The 17037-nt window shown below is 41.8% G+C and overlaps 1 long non-coding RNA gene across 2 annotated transcripts in view; it reads right to left on the bottom strand.

Annotated features, from left to right (window-relative positions):
- The window catches only part of LOC119866170, a 121126-nt gene that overhangs the window by 15575 nt on the left and 88514 nt on the right, over positions 1 to 17037 (bottom strand). For both annotated transcript variants that reach the window (XR_005379242.1, XR_005379241.1), the window contains exons 7-8: positions 8804 to 9013; positions 2579 to 2700 (exon numbers count right to left, since the gene is read on the bottom strand). This is a non-coding gene — a long non-coding RNA (uncharacterized LOC119866170). The remainder of the gene's footprint in view (positions 1 to 2578; positions 2701 to 8803; positions 9014 to 17037) is intronic.

The raw sequence follows: 17037 nt of genomic DNA, 5'->3' as shown, positions 1-17037 counted from the left end.
AGGAAATCAGCTAAGTATGGGCCTGGTTATTAGTCCAGGAGCTATGTAGCAATATGCATTGGAAGTTTCATCTACATAACAAACAAACCTTTACCTAGCACTTACTATAGGCCGAACACTTTCCTAAGCACTTTGTAAATATTCTTATTTAATGCTGGCAACAATTCTCTCTGAGGTAGAAACTCTTATTATCCCTATTTTAAAGATGAGGAGACTGAGGCATACAAGGGTTAGGTGATTTATCCAAGGTCTAGAAACTAGATGCAGAGAAGGCAGGATTTGGACCCAGAAGTCTGCCTCCAGAGTCCATACTCTTTACCTCTATGTGATGATGCTTCCAGGTGTCATGGAAGAAGTAGACTCTGGCACACATTGAAATGAATTCAAACTCTGGCAATGCCATAGTTTCTCTTCCAGTTTGCACTCAGAATGAGATGGGGGAGATCTCACTTTCCAAGGTAGAAGGTGAATGCAAGACACTTTCTCCAGGGCAGCCCTGGTGGCTCAGTGGTTTAACGCTGCCTTTGGCCTGGGGGGTGATCCTGGAGACCCAGGATCAAGTCCCACGTCGGGCTCCCTGCGTGGAGCCTGCTCCTGTCTCTGCCTGTGTCTCTGCGTCTCTCTGTCTCTCATGAATAAATAAATAAAATTTTTTTTAAAAAAGACACTTTCTTCATATTTCATGTCCCTGGGAAATTTCTAACTATGAACTCTCAATATGCAGGAAGAGAGCCACTCTTTGTAGTACTGTCTCCATAGCACCTAATGCAGTGTCTGAATCAGAGAATGCCAGTAAGTATTTATCAGAGGGAAGGGAGGAAGTGCGGAGGGGGACAGGAAGGGAGGGAGGAAACTATTTAGTTCTCAGTTACCTATCATCTTATCTCCAGTTACCAGTTAGCTGAGGAGAGCCTCAAGTGTCGCTCCTGAGATGGATGTTTAGAGATATTCTCAAAATAAGTAATTTCAGCAATTGCCATGACTTGTGTCCCCTCTGGTTCTTTCTTCTGCAGTATATTCTCCCTGGCTTTCCAGATCCCTTAGTTACTGCTGAACAACATATGCACACAAGCACATGCATGCACACACATATACATGTACACATACAAACACATGAGTATATACATACATGCACACATGTATATGCATGCACACACAAGTATATGCATACACACGTACACACACAAATACATGCATACATACTCACAAAGCACTGTACACACATGTATACCATTCTACACACACGTACATGGATGCACACTCATACTCATCAATGCAATACACATGTGCGTACACATACAACTACATGCATGCATACACTACACACATGTACATGCATGCATTCGCACACACACACCAACAGAACACTGTTTACCCAACTAGCTAAGACATGGGACTTCATACTCTATTATTCTTTCCTGTCTATAAAGAACAGAGAAAGGACCCAAGAAGGGGCATCACCCTGACATCTCCATGCTTTTGGCAGAAGGAATGTCCAGAGCTCCAACCTCTTTTCTGGCCATGAGAATCTTAGCTACTAATAGCAACTAGCTGTGAAATGTCACAACATCTGAGAATGCAAGAGTCTAGAGGGACCTGTTACATCACCCTGTCTGAGAATTCTGAATCTTAATTTTGGGGATCTGTTAGTATGTCCCTCCATGGCCTGACCCTTTTCATTATACTACACTGTCTTTCTACTCTCACATCTTTCCCTATTACTTCCTTGGAACAACATCGTCAAACAAGGCAGTGTAGCATTTCTGTTCAGAGTGCTAGGATGATGCTAGAGGGGACTTTGGTTCAATCCTAGGCTCAGCCACTTACAAGCTATGGAGGCTTAAACTCATGTCTTGCCCTCTCTGAGCCTCAACTCTGTCAGAGGTAAAATGGAAGTAAGAATAGAACCACACCATAGAATTTTTCATGGAATCAGTGAAACAATGCACCTAACCACTTAGCACAGAGTCTAGCACATAGGGAGTACTCAATAAATACTTATAACTATCTCAATTTTTCAGGTTCTGTCCATACTCCACACAGCAGCATCATGTTTGTGATGCCACATGATTTCGCTTGTTTCCAGAGTTAGGAAAAGCCCTCCCTTGTTAACCTTCATTTGGAAAGCAATTTAACTCTCTGACATTAAAAATTAAAATATAAACAGCCCAGCGCCTGATTTAATGGACAATTAAAAATTAAATTAACAGTTAGTAAGTGATGAGCTAATTTCGTTATTGTAACCACATTAGCATCATACTTGGAGGAATATAAAAAAGGGAAGTAGACCCTTTAAAATAAAAGGAAAATTACAGGCAATAAAAGATTTAAACTCATATATCACAGTCTTGACAGATTCATTCTTTGAAGCTACTCGCCCCAAAACTCAGTTGTTTGATATTCATGCAAAAATGTTTAGATGACAAAGTAATGAGAATTAATGACCTGGTAGAAAGGCAAAGAACACTAACATAATATTTTATTGTAATATATATGGAGCAAACAGCTTGGCAAAGTAGTCTGGGTCATCTCACCCTGTGTGGTTGGTGGCCTCAGGAGAGACCAAGGATTTTCTTACCTTGTTTTCAAACACGTGGATCTGCCAGGAGTGCTAATTGCAGGTCTTAGGTCCACACTCTCTTTTGGGATTTCTGCACTTAGCTTTGACAGACGGGGAAGGTGAAAAGCAGCCCACATGACCTGGAGAGCCAACAGCAGAAGATGGATCCGGGAAGAACTGTCCATACTCCAAAGAAATCACAAGTCAGAGAAGCTCACCTTTTCTTCCCACACCCTCCTTGTTCCATACCTGTTTCCTCCTCTTCCTCTGGAGCCTTACTGCTCTCAAAATCACTTTGTCATTGAATTTTTATGTATCTGTCCTTCCCCATGGTCCGTAAGGTGCATGAGTTTAGTGATTGCTTCTGTCTTCATACAACAGGTGCTCAGCATTTGTTGTCGAATGGATTTAGTGTTAATGAACGAAAAATTTGTTCAATCTCAGATGTTAAGGATTCAAAATGCTGCCCTTTCTAGAGCTGTTTGCCTGATGAATAGGGGGATTGGAGATAGTGATCCTGAATCCAAAGAGAAAGCTCAAACTTGGTATGATTTCAGACATCAAGAAGTGGCTAGGGGCTAAAGGGATAGTGTTGGGAGGGGAAGCTTCCAAGAACTCATCAAATTGCAGCTTGTAGATGTCTATTTGCTCTGATTACATGCTGGTCTGGCTTCAGTGAACAGAAACTGTCTTAGGAGCAAAGAACACCACTCTGTTCTCACAATGTGTGAAGTGTCTGACAAAATACGATCTGATTCTGATAAGATGTGAGCTGAATGAGGCAGCCTCCTGCCCAGAGGGTCCTCCTCCCCTCCATTTTTAAAGATCCCCACTGTCATAGTCTCTGCTTTGGAGTAAAGGACATTTGTGGGCTTTTGGTAGCCCAGGATCTATTCCCTGTAGCATTAAGAGCTCCTTATTATCCTCTGGGATATTTTCCTCTCACTCATTGTGTGTAGTCAATGACACCAAAAGCCAAGGCACTTTACCTCCCACCCAAGGGTATATGACTCAACTATGGCAAAGCAGCCCTTTCCTGCTACTACTTTAAACCTTGAGTAGAAAGCCATAAAGAGACAAAGTAGATGACATCACTTCTTCCAGAGTGACACATTTTCAGGTCTGTCGTCCACTTCATCCCACCCAAATACCAAGGCATTCCTTTCCCTTTCTGAACTAAGTTCTTCAGCCTTCTCATTGATTCTGGGATCCAACAGTCTTAATAAATTTGTTTTCTGCTTAAATTAGCCTGAGTCTGTTTTAATATCTTATAATCCAAGATCTCTAACTAGCATTTTTGGGCTGAAGAACAAGTGCTGAGGGTAAGAGGAAGCTCAGATGAGGGCTCTCATCCAGTTACACGCACTCTTCTGGTTACAGATAATTTATCACATTTATTAGTTAGCTTCTTCCAAGGAAAATAACCCTAATGAATTCAATGTCTAGTGAAAGAAAAGAGGAGGAGATATAATAGGGTAGAATCATGAGGATAACAAGTCCTAGTGGTGGTAAGAAGCCAATAGGAGAAGTCTTCTAAGACAATCTTTTTTTTTGTTTTGTTTTGTTTTGTTTTTTTTTTTTCCTATTGTGTTTGGCTTCAATCCTTGGTAAATTAACAGATCCTTTTTTTTTTTTTAAGATTGTATTTATTTATTCGAGAGAGAGAGAGAGACAGAGGCAGAAACATAGGCAGAGGGAGAAGCAGGTTTCCCTTGGAAAGCCTGATGTGGGACTCAATCCCAGGACCCAGGGATCACAACCTGCACTAAAGGCAGATGCTCAACCACTGAGCCACTCAGGCATCCCAAATTAACAGATCCTAATCAATTTAGCCTCAGGTAGGGAGATGGGGATTCTGGATGACTCAAAAGGCTTTCCTGATTTAAGACCTCCTTGATCCCAGTTTCTCAGTCTCATTTCCCAGAGGGTCCAGGTATTCAGCCATGGGATCCCCACCTTATCTCCACATAATGGTCCAACTTCACAGGCTTTACAGAAGGAAAATCTCAAGAATATACATTGTGGGGACACCATATCTGAAAATAGCATAGCTTTCCAGCAGTCCATATGTCAGTAAAAAACTAGAGACTTGTGAAATTGGCTTCCTCCTTTAACTGCTACCAGTCATGTGCCACAAGAGTGTATTAAGTTATATTATAGAATTGAGTATTAGGTAGAGTCTCTACAAGGAAGGAAAAGCAAAAAGAGGGTCACATTTGAATGTCATTCAGTGTCTGCCCCCACATCCTCCATCATTTCCTTCCATTGACCTCCTCTCACCTGCCAGCTAATTGGCTCATGTGTGCTCTAAGACCCAAGAACAATGGATCCAAAATATGGTAAATGATTCATGATACCCATGGCCTGGGATAAAAAGATACATCTCGCCAATCAGATTGCTCTAAAATGTTGAAAATTATAAAGCTGGGAAGACTAAGACGGCACAGCGTTTGAGGATGAAAATACACCTTGAGATACAAAAGACAAACCATCAATAATCCAAACTTCTGCGTGAGCAGAAAAGATGAAGGGTGTGAAGAAGCTAGCAAATGGAGAGAAAGGAGACTGAACAAATGATCAGAGAACAGAGAGAGGAAGAAAGAGAGAGAGAAAATCAGAGAGACTAGTTCCTAGAACAGCCACGGATCCTGACAGCTTTCTGGTTCTAATTACGGTTCAAGGCTATCCTAACAATATACCTCTGTTTTGGAGGTAACTCAGAGTAGTCTGTTTCCTGCAACTGAAAGAACCAAACTGAAACAAAGGGAATCCAGTACACAAAGACAGAGGTGAAGAACACATGAGCCAATTCTAATTTTCTCTGGCCCAAGCTATATAGCCAGAAATGGATCTGTCTAAAATAATGTCTTGTGTCTGGAGCATGTTATATTTCTCAGACTGTGTGCACTATTATCCCATTTGAGCCTTATGACAACTCTCTGAGATAATAATGTTGGACACACATTCATTCAACAAACATTTGTTTAGCTCCTGCTGCATATATCACCAGCACTCTTCTGGGAGTGAATGGAGAAAGGAAAGAAAGGCCAAAGAATGAAGTCCCCTGCCCTACATGAGGATGCCAGCTGTGGACAGAGATATCCGCAACTTACAAAGGAGGAGACAGACCAAGTTAGGGGGTAGGTGTATTCAAGTTCACCCAGCTAGTTAGTCAAGGGGATGAGATATTAGCTTAGGTCTCCTGAAATCATCATCTCTCTAGACTTCTATTGCAATAGGATCCTGTTTCTCTCACTCTCATGACCCCACAAAGGGTTGGCAAACTTTTCCTTCAAGAGCCAGAGAGTAAGTATTTTAGGCTTTGTCAGTCATGTTCGGTCTCTATTATGACTACTCAACTGTGCTGTTAAAGCACAAGAGCAACCTTAGGCACTCCACACAAAAACAGGCATGACTGTGTTCCAATAAAACTTTATTTACAAGGAAAGTGGTTGACTGGGTTTGGCCTGTGGGCCATAGTCTGCCAACCCCTACTAAATCCTGTGTGCTTGAAGACCCCTTCACCTCCCATAGCTATGACTTGTTAAGAGTCCCAAGAGCTTAAAGAAGACAAAGCTGTGTGAGTCAAGTAACATTTAGATATTTTATTAACCTTATGATGCTTGACTGATTGGACCACAGGAGGAGATAATTTGCCATCCCTAACCCGACTTAGAAATGGATCATTTCACATAGGTAATATATTTTCTCCAAGAGCCTCTCAACATCCCAGCTGCCCATCACCATAACAACTCACATTCTATAATGAAAAAGTGGAAGCAATAACAAATAAGGGAGAATGAATTCAGGCTTTGACTTTTTTGGATATAAGTTTTGACATTTCAAGTTATGCTACTAACAGACTAGTCATCAGGTGTCTTCAAATATCCTGAATTTCTTGGATCCACATGCTATAGTAAATGTATTTGTGTTTTTCTAAAGGCCAGTAGTCACATATCAAGAATCTTAAATTATTTAGAGTATATATACATACCAAGAAGAAAACTCCGTCTGTATCAGAAGAAGCAAAAATACAGAATCAGAGATGATAGATATGCTAAAAATTAACTGAGGAAAGCTCATAAAGGCTGTTGTGTAAATATAGACAATTTAGTTTTATACAAATTGCTGGTGAGGTAGATAAAGAGAAAGCCAGAATTTATTTCACATTTTTCTGCCTTTCCGAAGAATGCATTCCAATTGTTTGAATATTAAGCCTTCTTGTTGAGAATGTTAAAACTTTTCTATTAACAGAGTCCACAATGATTAGGGGGATGAAAGACAGACTTCTGAATTAGACACATATCCTCTCCACTTCTGCTGGGTCCCCAAGTCATGGATATCAGCACATTATGCCCTTATCTTCTATATAAGCCCACGCAATTCCCTGAACTGTAGGAGGGGCTGAAGAGCATGGAATGATGGTGGCTGCTTGCTCAGGATGAAGCCTCCAGAAAATATCCTCTGCCCTGTGGCTCCCTGAAAAATGAGGAGGGTAGCTTCCTTTCAAAGCTCAGACAAATTCTGCCCACAGTGTCCTGACTCCTGAGGAAAATGGTTTCCTGGAACTGTTGTTTAGAATTCTCAAAGCTGTTCCTGTCCAACTATAACAATGGCTTCGTTTTTGCTCTACCTGTAGTCATGGGTCACCTGGGGGCTGCCATTTCAAGCTCCCCAGCAGTGGTGGCTCATGAATGTTTTATTAAATACCCTCCTTGGAATAGTTCTTAATGAAGGCAAAGAGCTACTCTCTTTAAGGCTACTATGAGCATCTTTTCAAGCTTCATGTTTATGGGACTGACCCTTTTCCTTGCTCATGTCTGGAAGGTACCAAATAACAATAAAGATAATTATATCTGACATTTATTAAGCCCTTACTGTGTGCCATGTGCTCAACTAAGCATTTTACAGTCAATGGTAGCATTTAATCTCAAGAACACTTTTGAAGTAGGTATAAGAAGTATCCTCATATTATAGTAAGGCAGTAGATTATGGTGCTTAAAGAGCATGAACTCCGGAACCTGATTTCCTGAGTTCAGATCCAGGTCCTCTACTTACTAGCTGTGTAATCTTGGGCAAGTGACAAACTTTCTGGTTGTGTAAGTCATCTATTGCTGCATAACAAATAACCCCACTACTTATTGGCTTAAAACAATACTCATTTATGATCGCACAGTTTGGGGCATGGCCTAACTGGGTCTTCTTAGTCAGGGTCTCTTACTAGGCTATAATCAAAGTGTCAGCCAGGGCTTCGGTCATCTCAGTTATGACTGGGGCACTATCTGCTTCCAAATTCATTCAAGCCTGGCAAGATTCAATTCCTTGAGTGCTTGTTGGACTGTTGGTCTCAGTTTTAATATGACAGCTTGCTTCACCAAAGCCTGCAAACTGAGAAGGCAATTGGAGCAGTCTTCTAGCAAACTGAAGTCTCAATTTTTTGTAACGCAACCAGGGAAAAGGCATCCCATCATCTTTGCCATATTCTACTAGTTATACGCAAGTCATTAATCTAGTCCGCTCTCAGGGGGAGGGGAATAACACAAAGGCATGAAATCCAGGAGATCGGGATCACCGAAGGCTACCTTAGAAGTTGGCCTTCTAGACTGGTCTCAATATCTTCAACTGTAAAATGGGGACACTAGTACCTACTTGGTAAGGCTGTTATGTATATTAGATGAGTTATTACTTGCAAAAGCTCTTAGATTGGAGCATGGCATATAGAAATGTTGGGTATTATTATAAAGAATAACTATAACACTGGGAGTTTAAGTCACCTGCCCAAAGTCATTCAGCTAGTGAGGGCCAAAGTAAGGACTGAATCCAGACTATATTCACTAATTTTCATCTGTGTGCTTTGAGATGCAGCATTGACCAAGACAGACACAGTCCCTGCCAACATTGGACATCCGGTCTGGAGGAGGATGGACATCCAAGTAAGAGGGCTGTCTAACCTAAGTATGGCTTACCAAGAAAAGTTTCCTTAAGGTTGTGACAGACCAACTGGAACTTAAAGGATAAAAAGGAACTGCTTGGAGAAGAGGGGAATCATGTTCCAGGAACTTAGAATAGCCTTTGGGAAGACCCTGGGGCAGAAAACCCATAAACTTGATGACATTTTCCCCAAATCTCCCTCTATAATCTCTATTCTCTTACACCCCATACATCAAATGGCAAATCAAATACACCACAGGTCAAATACCACCTCACCCATGCAGGCGTCCAATATTTTTTTCTTTCTAGTACCTGGAAATATTCCAGCCGTTCTCCCGCTGTTTTGCTTTGTCCAGTAAGTTTGCATCTGAGCTGTCTTTCCACCACTCTGCTTGCCTGGGAATTCCTTAAGGGCAAGGTCCATGGACCTCTCATCTCTTCCTCTCTGGGAAATGTTCACTGTCAAATTTTGGGACCAGGAGACAGAGGTGGAAAGGAGCTTTGCTCTGTACACTGCTGCACCTTTGGAGAAGAAATTAAAATCAGTAATAACGGGATTGGGGGGAAATGTTGCAGAGTTAGAACAGCATACAATTTGGAATCAAACATGTGTATCTGTGCCTAGAGATTCTAGCTGTGTGATTATGGGTAGGTGTCTTAACCTCTCAGAGCCGGTTTTTTTTTCTTCCTGTAACAGGGCATTATACCACTTCCTTTGAAGGGTTGTTGTGGTACTTACTACATGTGATGTACCCAGTGAAGTACCCAGCACACAATAGGAGCTATGATCTCAATAATGCAAGTCAGTGGAGCTATTATCTCTTTTTTATCCTGTTGGTATTTTAGATAGTTTAGCTCAGATTTTCCCTCCTCTACCTGCTAGTGGTATGGGGATCATCCAGTACTGAGTTGTTAAGCATTTATCTTAGGTGAAGGAAGAGAGCCAAGGTCTTTAAAGATGTGCGAGACGGAACTCAGGCAGCCTCCCCCACAATGTTTTTCATGCAGCTGAGCAAAACTGAAGCTATATAGAACAAAGGACACATTTCAGGAAGCCAGGATGCCTTCCTCATGGAAGTTCCCCTGTTGGGAAAGAAATCTGAGTAAGCCAAGGGTTTGTAGTGGAGCAAGCTTTGGTGCCAGGCAAAACTCAACTGAAACAGTGTATTTTCCTATAGGCTAAGACTCTGGAGGACAGGGCTACATCTTTTCATTCTTGCATCTCAAAAGATACCACTAAGCACATGTCATAAATAGTTATCAAATCGTTGATCCGGCCAGCCAGCTATTTACCCAGCCCTCTGCTTTCTTGTGAGCTCTGAAATTCTTCAACTGATTTCACATACACGAAATTCCCCAGTTATGGACTCAAACTTGGACTCCCAACCCCAACCACACACAACACAGGTGGGTTTTTCCACAGATCTGTTCTTCAGAGAGGGGCATGTAGATGAGGGGTAGCTGTACATAGAGGCTAATAATCCAGGCACCAAAGTCAGACATCTCAATGTTAAATCACAGCTGTGCCACTTCTTAGCTCTGTGACCTTGGCTATGTCATTTCAGGTCTCTGGATTTTCATTTCCCCAAGTGTACAAAGGAATAATAACAAATAGCTAATATATATTGGGTACTTACCATATGCCATGTGCTGAATGAGTACTTTACACATATTCATTATCAATGGTACCTACTTCATACAGCTGATATGCAAACTAGGTCAGTGCTCAGCATAGAGAGCAGCACACAGTCATTTGCTCAATAAATGCTACTTATTGCTGTTATTACTCTCCCACTGGGGCTTGAAGACTTGTTTAAGCCTCATACCTAAGACAACTTCCCAGCCACTGCCATCTATCCCAAATAGGTGGACGATCTTTCCAGTAGAGAATAAAAGCTCAACCACAAATCATGGGCATTAGTGTTCTGCACTTGTGAGGATATTGGGACCCACATTCTTAGCAACAGGTGTTATTACAGCAATTCTAAATACATTTACAAAAATTCCTTCTGGTCTAATGTGAGATAAATGCTGACTGTCATCCCTTTCCGCAGTGTCTGCTGCCCTTAGGGATTCACATGTTAAAACACTCACGTGCAAAAGCCATATCCTTACTCAAGAGGAGCTTTTGCTACAGTGGCTGTTTTTAGTAGCATAGTTGAATAGCGTTTCCATTGCTTATAAACACACCTGCCTCTGGCACATGCTAGAAAGATAACAGGAAGCAGAAGCCCCTCTCTCAATTTTGGAGCCCCCTCAACATCAGGTACCATTCAGCTCTAATGATGAACCCCAGACCTGCTAAATTGCTCCTAACCCTTGTCATCTTCTATTGTGCATTACCACTTCCACTACATTGCAGCATTAATTTGATTTATGGCCCAGACACCCCACCCGAGGCCTGAGAAGATGGCTCCCCTCCGATCGCTTCCATCAGCAGTGTAAGTGGAAAGTAATAAAAACCCATACGTGGCTCAGACTTTCAATTTCAATTGGAAATTGAAACTGTGCAATATGATTAAAGTTTAATCTGCATCATCAATAAACATGTGTGCTAAAGCGATGAGGGTTGCTTCACCTCCTGGTCACAGGCATGGATTTGATGACAGCGTGTTTGCTGTCTCTTGTCTAAATGCTGTGTTTACTGAGGTTGCGCACACCAATATACATGCGTGAGCATGCAGGGAGTTGACGTTGTAAAAAAGATGAAAATAATCATATGGACATGATGAAAAGGTTGTTCATGCTCAGATGAAACTGGATTGAGTCAACAGCTCTATAAGGATTTGCTCAGGTGCAATGGTTTTTTAAGGAGCACTAATATCCATGTATTCATTCATTCATTCATTCATTCATTCATTCATAAAGTACTTATTGCGTGCCTATGGTATGTCAGACCCTGTGCTGGATCCTGGGGTCATAATGGTGAGGGGGAGAAACAGACACCTTTTCTGCTCTCACGGAGCTTACGGTAATGGTTAAGCAGAATGTCAATCAAAAAATTAGGCAATTAAAAGTAAAACTGCTCCCATATTAAGTGCCTACATTAAGAAGCTTACAATGTTCTGAGTGCTACAAAGAGGGAAATGCGACCTATTCCATGAGGTCTGAGAGAGCTTCCTGGAGGTGGTGATGATTGAGCTAAAGAGTGAGGTCTAAAGAGTGAGTCATGTGGGGTTCACTAGGCTGGGGGCAGATAGAGGAGTTGGGAGCAAGGACAGAGAGAATAATGATCCAGTCACAGGAGGCCATACAAAGGCTGGGAGGAAGAGGAAGCATGACATATCTGAGGAAGGGGTTGAAGGAAGGGAGAGCAGCTCGAGCAGAGAGGGGAGGAGACTCAAGATGAGCCTTTAGAAAAGTCACACAGGACTTTGTAAGATGTCACCAAAGGACCTAGACTTCTTTTTCTACGTGCAATAGGAAGCTACCAGCATGCTTAAGCAGAGACATTATATGATCCATTCAAAAGGCTGATGCACAAAGAAGGGAATGGGGAAACAAGAGTGGATGGGCAGAGACCAAGGAAGGGGCTGTGTCTGTGGTCCAGGGGAAAGGGAAGGATAACCTAGACTCAGTGAGGACAGTGGAGGTGCAAAGCAGACACACCTTCTACAGGGTAGAAGTCAATGCCTGCCCTTCAAACACATAATAAATCAGCTTATCTCATCTCCTGTCTCATAGCCTTTGCTCAATGACTCCACCACTTTCATTCCCAGATTTCATGAAAGCAAAGCCCTTCAATACACATTTAGGCAACTCTGACTTCTGCTTCCAAACTTGCCTGCATCTTTACCCCATCCTTACCTATGTCCATCCTCCAGTGGATAAAAGTTAGGCACATTTGCTTTGGCTTCCAGACTTTTGCACACATTGTTCCTTCTTCCAAGAATACACTGTCCCCATCCCCTTCATCCAGCTACCTTGTATTCAGTTTCCACATCTTTGCTCAGTTTTTCCTTTGAGAATTATTCTCTGACCCTCTCTAAACAACTTGCTTAGAGATCAGGTATCACAATACCCATAACAGCCTGCTTAGTTGGATCTTAGCAATCAGTAGACTGGAAAAACCTCAAAGAGAAGATGAGGCCTTGTTTCCCACTACATCCTTCAGGATCCTGTACAATGTCTGGCACACAAGAAGAACTCAATAAATATGTGTCGGATGATTGAAGAGCTCTCCTTTCTTTCTAATGCCAACCCCTCCCCTCATGCTGTCAATCCTAATGCTTGCTACTTCAGCAAGATCTTGTTTATCAATTGTTTCTTCTTTCTTGTATATATTCAAGCTCACCCTCTTAACTAGATCCTTGCTTATAAGAAATTCCCCATCCTAAAGAGCACCTTCATTCAAACCTAGCTTTTCCCAAGGGTAGAACCTTCCCATAAGTTTCTACTGTTCAGTCAAGCTTCTAGAAAATATAGCCTACACACTCTTTCTATTCCTCACACCTTAATTCCTTTACCATCTAGCTGCCATTCCTACAGTTCCACCAAGATAGCTCTAGAGAGCCTTGGAGACCTCCCAATGCCAAGTTCAGTGGTCAGTGTTTAGCTTTTGTTCTATTTGACACCTCAGCAATATTTGATGCTGTTGAACTACCTGCCTTCTGCTTGAAAATCTCCTATTCCTTGATTTTTACGGTAACATTTCCCGGCTCGTCACTTACAACATTGGCTGTGATTTTTCATTTATTATCCTTTAGTGAATTTCAGGGGTTTTCATGCCATTTCACAGATGAATAAACTAAACATACAATAAGCCATGTGATCATGAACAAGTCTTCATCTGTTGGAGACAGTAAAGTACTTTTGAGTGAAATAATGTCCTATCTTGGAACTGCTTTAAAATACTACATATGTGGGATGCCTGGGTGGTCAGCAGTTGAGAGTCTCTGCCTTCAGCTCAGGGCATGATCTCGGTCTGGGATTGAGTCCTGCATAGGGCTCCCTGCGAGGAGCCTGCTTCTCCCTCTGCCTGTGTTTCTGCCTCTCTCTACGTCTCTCATGAATAAATAAATAAAATCTTTTAAAAAATAAAATACTATAGATGTAATCAAATATTATTAGTGTAATTAAAGAGGTAAGTATAAATAAAAAATAAAATAGTTATATGATTCACCACCATGATTCCATTTTATGAAGACCCCTTTGGAGTCCTAAAACCAAAGGTCTTTCTTACCACAAAGATCAACATACTTCAGGTGATGGTCTTGGTCTGACCAAAGATTCATAGTGTTTTCTGCCTTACATAAGGGGGACAAGGGGTCATGGTGTGTATGTTCTGATAGAGGAAACATGTAACATGAACATGTTGCCAGGAGACCTGAGTTCAACGTTTGACCCTGCCAGGATCCATTTGTAGGACCCTGAATGGCATATTGATCCATGCCAAGGTGAGTCTTACCATATACGTAAACATACTTTAGAAAAATAGACTTTCCCAAGGGAAATCAAGTTTGGATTTCTCAAAGCTTAGAAATTATAACTATCAAGAAATCTGATGTTTTGTTATTTGTAAAAAAAGGCAGTGACTTGAGTAAGTCAGTCCCCTGCTCCATGACTACTAGCTAGGTGAACTTTGACAAGTTATGGGGAGCTTCTGAGTCAATCTCTATATATTCCAAAATAGAAGATCAATTCCTTACCCTGCAGGGTTATGGAGTAGATTGAAATGTGGAAACATCTGAAACATGGTAGACAGCTCCAAATTCTAACTGGGGGGTGGTGGCCAAATAGGAGGCAGGGAGGACTACTGGCCCTCCAGAAGAACCTTAGATCCATCCCTCTCCCTATTTCCTGTGCATCTCACTCACTCAGCATGATTTGCAGTTGGTGGCAAATTCAGCCCTGGGACCAGAGATCTGAGACTGGTGATAAAACCGTCAGCCAAGATTTGCTACATCTTTTTTTCCGCCCCCTAGTCTCCCATTAAAAATGATTTGTCGTTAGGGCGAAACATGGGAAAACAAACGTGATTAAAATTTTCCCATATTAAATACCTGCGTGGCAATGGCAGGCCTGAGCTGAGCTCTCTGAAAAGGCTTTGATTCATCCATCTGGGGGGGAGGGGGTGGTGAGCAGCTGGCAGCATCAGGAAGCAGAGGAAGAGTCTGGGTTTTTTCTCTGCTGCCTTACACACATCCACACATCTTCTTCTATCTGGTTGACTTCATCCCATTGGCTAGTCAAACACAGGTACAGCTACTTGTGTTCTAAGTCCCCCACCCCCAGCACATGCTAGAAGCCAGTGAAAATTCCAACTAGAAAAACTGCCTTCATCCTAGGCTTCGGTGAAGACTCACAAATAAATTTCCAAGGAAAATTAAATACACACACACACACACAGAGGTATAGCTAATCAGGGATTAAATATGTTTGGGGCAGGGATGGGTATTACCATGGCATTGGGAAGGTGGAAGAGGTAGGGAGGGAGTACATGCTCTACTCTCCTACTCTGCCTTCTCCGAGGTGAAAAAATCTCTTGCAACTTTCAGAAATGTGATAGATCTGTCAAAAATCCATGAGGTCAGTTACACAGGTTATAAAACTCACTTCACAGCTTTTATATCTCTCAGAAACCTCTTGCTTCCTTAAGGTCTCTATGTGGTAGATCAATTGCAAAATCACCCACAATTCTTCACCCCTCCCTGAATCCATGCCCCTTTGCAATATGGCTTTGCAATTCCTCTCACTGAGAGGCAGAGATTCTTCCCAAACTTTGATATGGCATGGTCTTGTGACTTGCTTTGGCTAACTGAATGCAACAGAAATTAGCATGTACTGGTTCCAAGGTTAGAGCTCAAGAGATCTTGCACACTTCATTTTCTCTCTTGTAACAAGTTTAGGTTACTCTACTGGGTGATTCAAGATACATGACCCAGGTACCACCCATCAGTCACTCCATCCAATAACCAGCTAACTTCTAGATATGTGAATAAGGCCATCCTAGACCAACTAGTAAGCCTACAGCCAAACACCATCCAGTCACAGATTGATGAATAAACCCAGCTGAGATCAACGTTTCTTGTCCTAGATCAGTAGAACTGCCCAGCTGACCCACAGACTAGCAAAAATAAATATTTATCATTTGAAGTCACTGATCTTTGAGGTGGTTTGTTGTGCAGTAAAACTAACTGATATGAAGTCCATATGTGTTGTGACATGCCATGATCATCTTCATAACATGTGTCTCCCCAACTGCTCCAGAAGTAATTTGAACTAATCAGGCCCCAAAATTGAAAAGGGTGTTGTTGTTTGTAGAATATGGTAAGAACCTTGGTTAATGTGAAAAGCCCTCCCTCTGGGCTCAGACAACAGCAATTCTTTCTTAAACAAGCTAAAGTTTTCAGTTACTCAGGGACCAATAAAGAGATAAGCCCTTGTCCCACCAAAGCCACCTGAGCATGATCCATGGGGCTCCTATTATCTCAGTCAAGGCACAATTTACTAAACTGGTTTCTTCTCGCAGTGATTGTAATATGGTTGATTGATAAGAAATTTGGGGTAATAAGAGAAAGAACAAAAAGTATATTTTAGTCATGTTCACCATTCTCCAAGCTTTCCTTTCCCTCACTTGATCACCAAAGATGGGGAGGGTTGATCTGGATTAGCCAGGCCAACATTAGCAAGCTGCCCTTCCACCCACTCTTTTTTTTTTTCATGAAATTGGAGAGAAGATACTACTTTCTCCTTCTTAAGGAGGGACACTTCCCACATCCCCTTGGAATCCAAGGGAGAATGAAAGTGAAACCCAGAGGAAAGGCTCTCTATGCTGGTCTAGAATGGGGAAGGAAATTATCCACATGGGCTCCAGCACATAAGAGTATAAATGGTAGTTTGAGAGTAGGATCCACATGTTCTCCTAATGGCATATATGCTTTTAATATACCCCTTCCACACCTGCTCCAACTCCATTTCCTCCATTGAGGAAATGTCCTCTCCCAGAGGACAAACATGACTGAGATTCCGTGGAAGGATAAGGAAAGGAGTGTATGAGAAGTTCTTGACTCAAAAGAAACTAAAGTAGAATGGGCTACTGATGACATGACACTAATGATAGGAAAGATGGAAAGGGCATCAGCGATGTAGAAGGCTTGGAGTTGTAGATGAAACTGCATTTTTTTAGTATTCCCATGGAAAACTAGGATGTAACAAGAGTGTCTGAGATAGGGCTGTCTTTGACATGAAGATTATCAGTCATAAACTGATCATAAAATGGGGATCTGAAAACATAAGGGAAAATGCTAAAATTGTATCCCTAAACATAAATCTTTTCTCCTCAAATCCACCTCTAATTCCCCAACTCTTAACATTGTCAGAATTATTATTACAAGGCCATTTCTCCATATTTTGGCCCCTGCTTACTCTCACCAACCCTGTTTCCTAATACTCCCTTTCTACACCTTATCCTTCCAGCCATTATTCCACCATGGTGAAGTGGGTTAATTCCTCTCTCTGGGTTCGTACAGATACCTTGTCTCGATCTGGGACCTTCTTGTTCCTTCTGTCTTCTTAGATAACTAATTCTTTTACTCATCTTCCTA

Source organism: Canis lupus, chromosome 26, assembly GCF_011100685.1.
Source record: "Canis lupus familiaris isolate Mischka breed German Shepherd chromosome 26, alternate assembly UU_Cfam_GSD_1.0, whole genome shotgun sequence".
In the NCBI taxonomy this organism is placed as follows: domain Eukaryota; kingdom Metazoa; phylum Chordata; class Mammalia; order Carnivora; family Canidae; genus Canis; species Canis lupus.
Note: the sequence above shows the minus strand (reverse complement) of the source record. Positions and strands in the feature narration are given on the sequence as shown.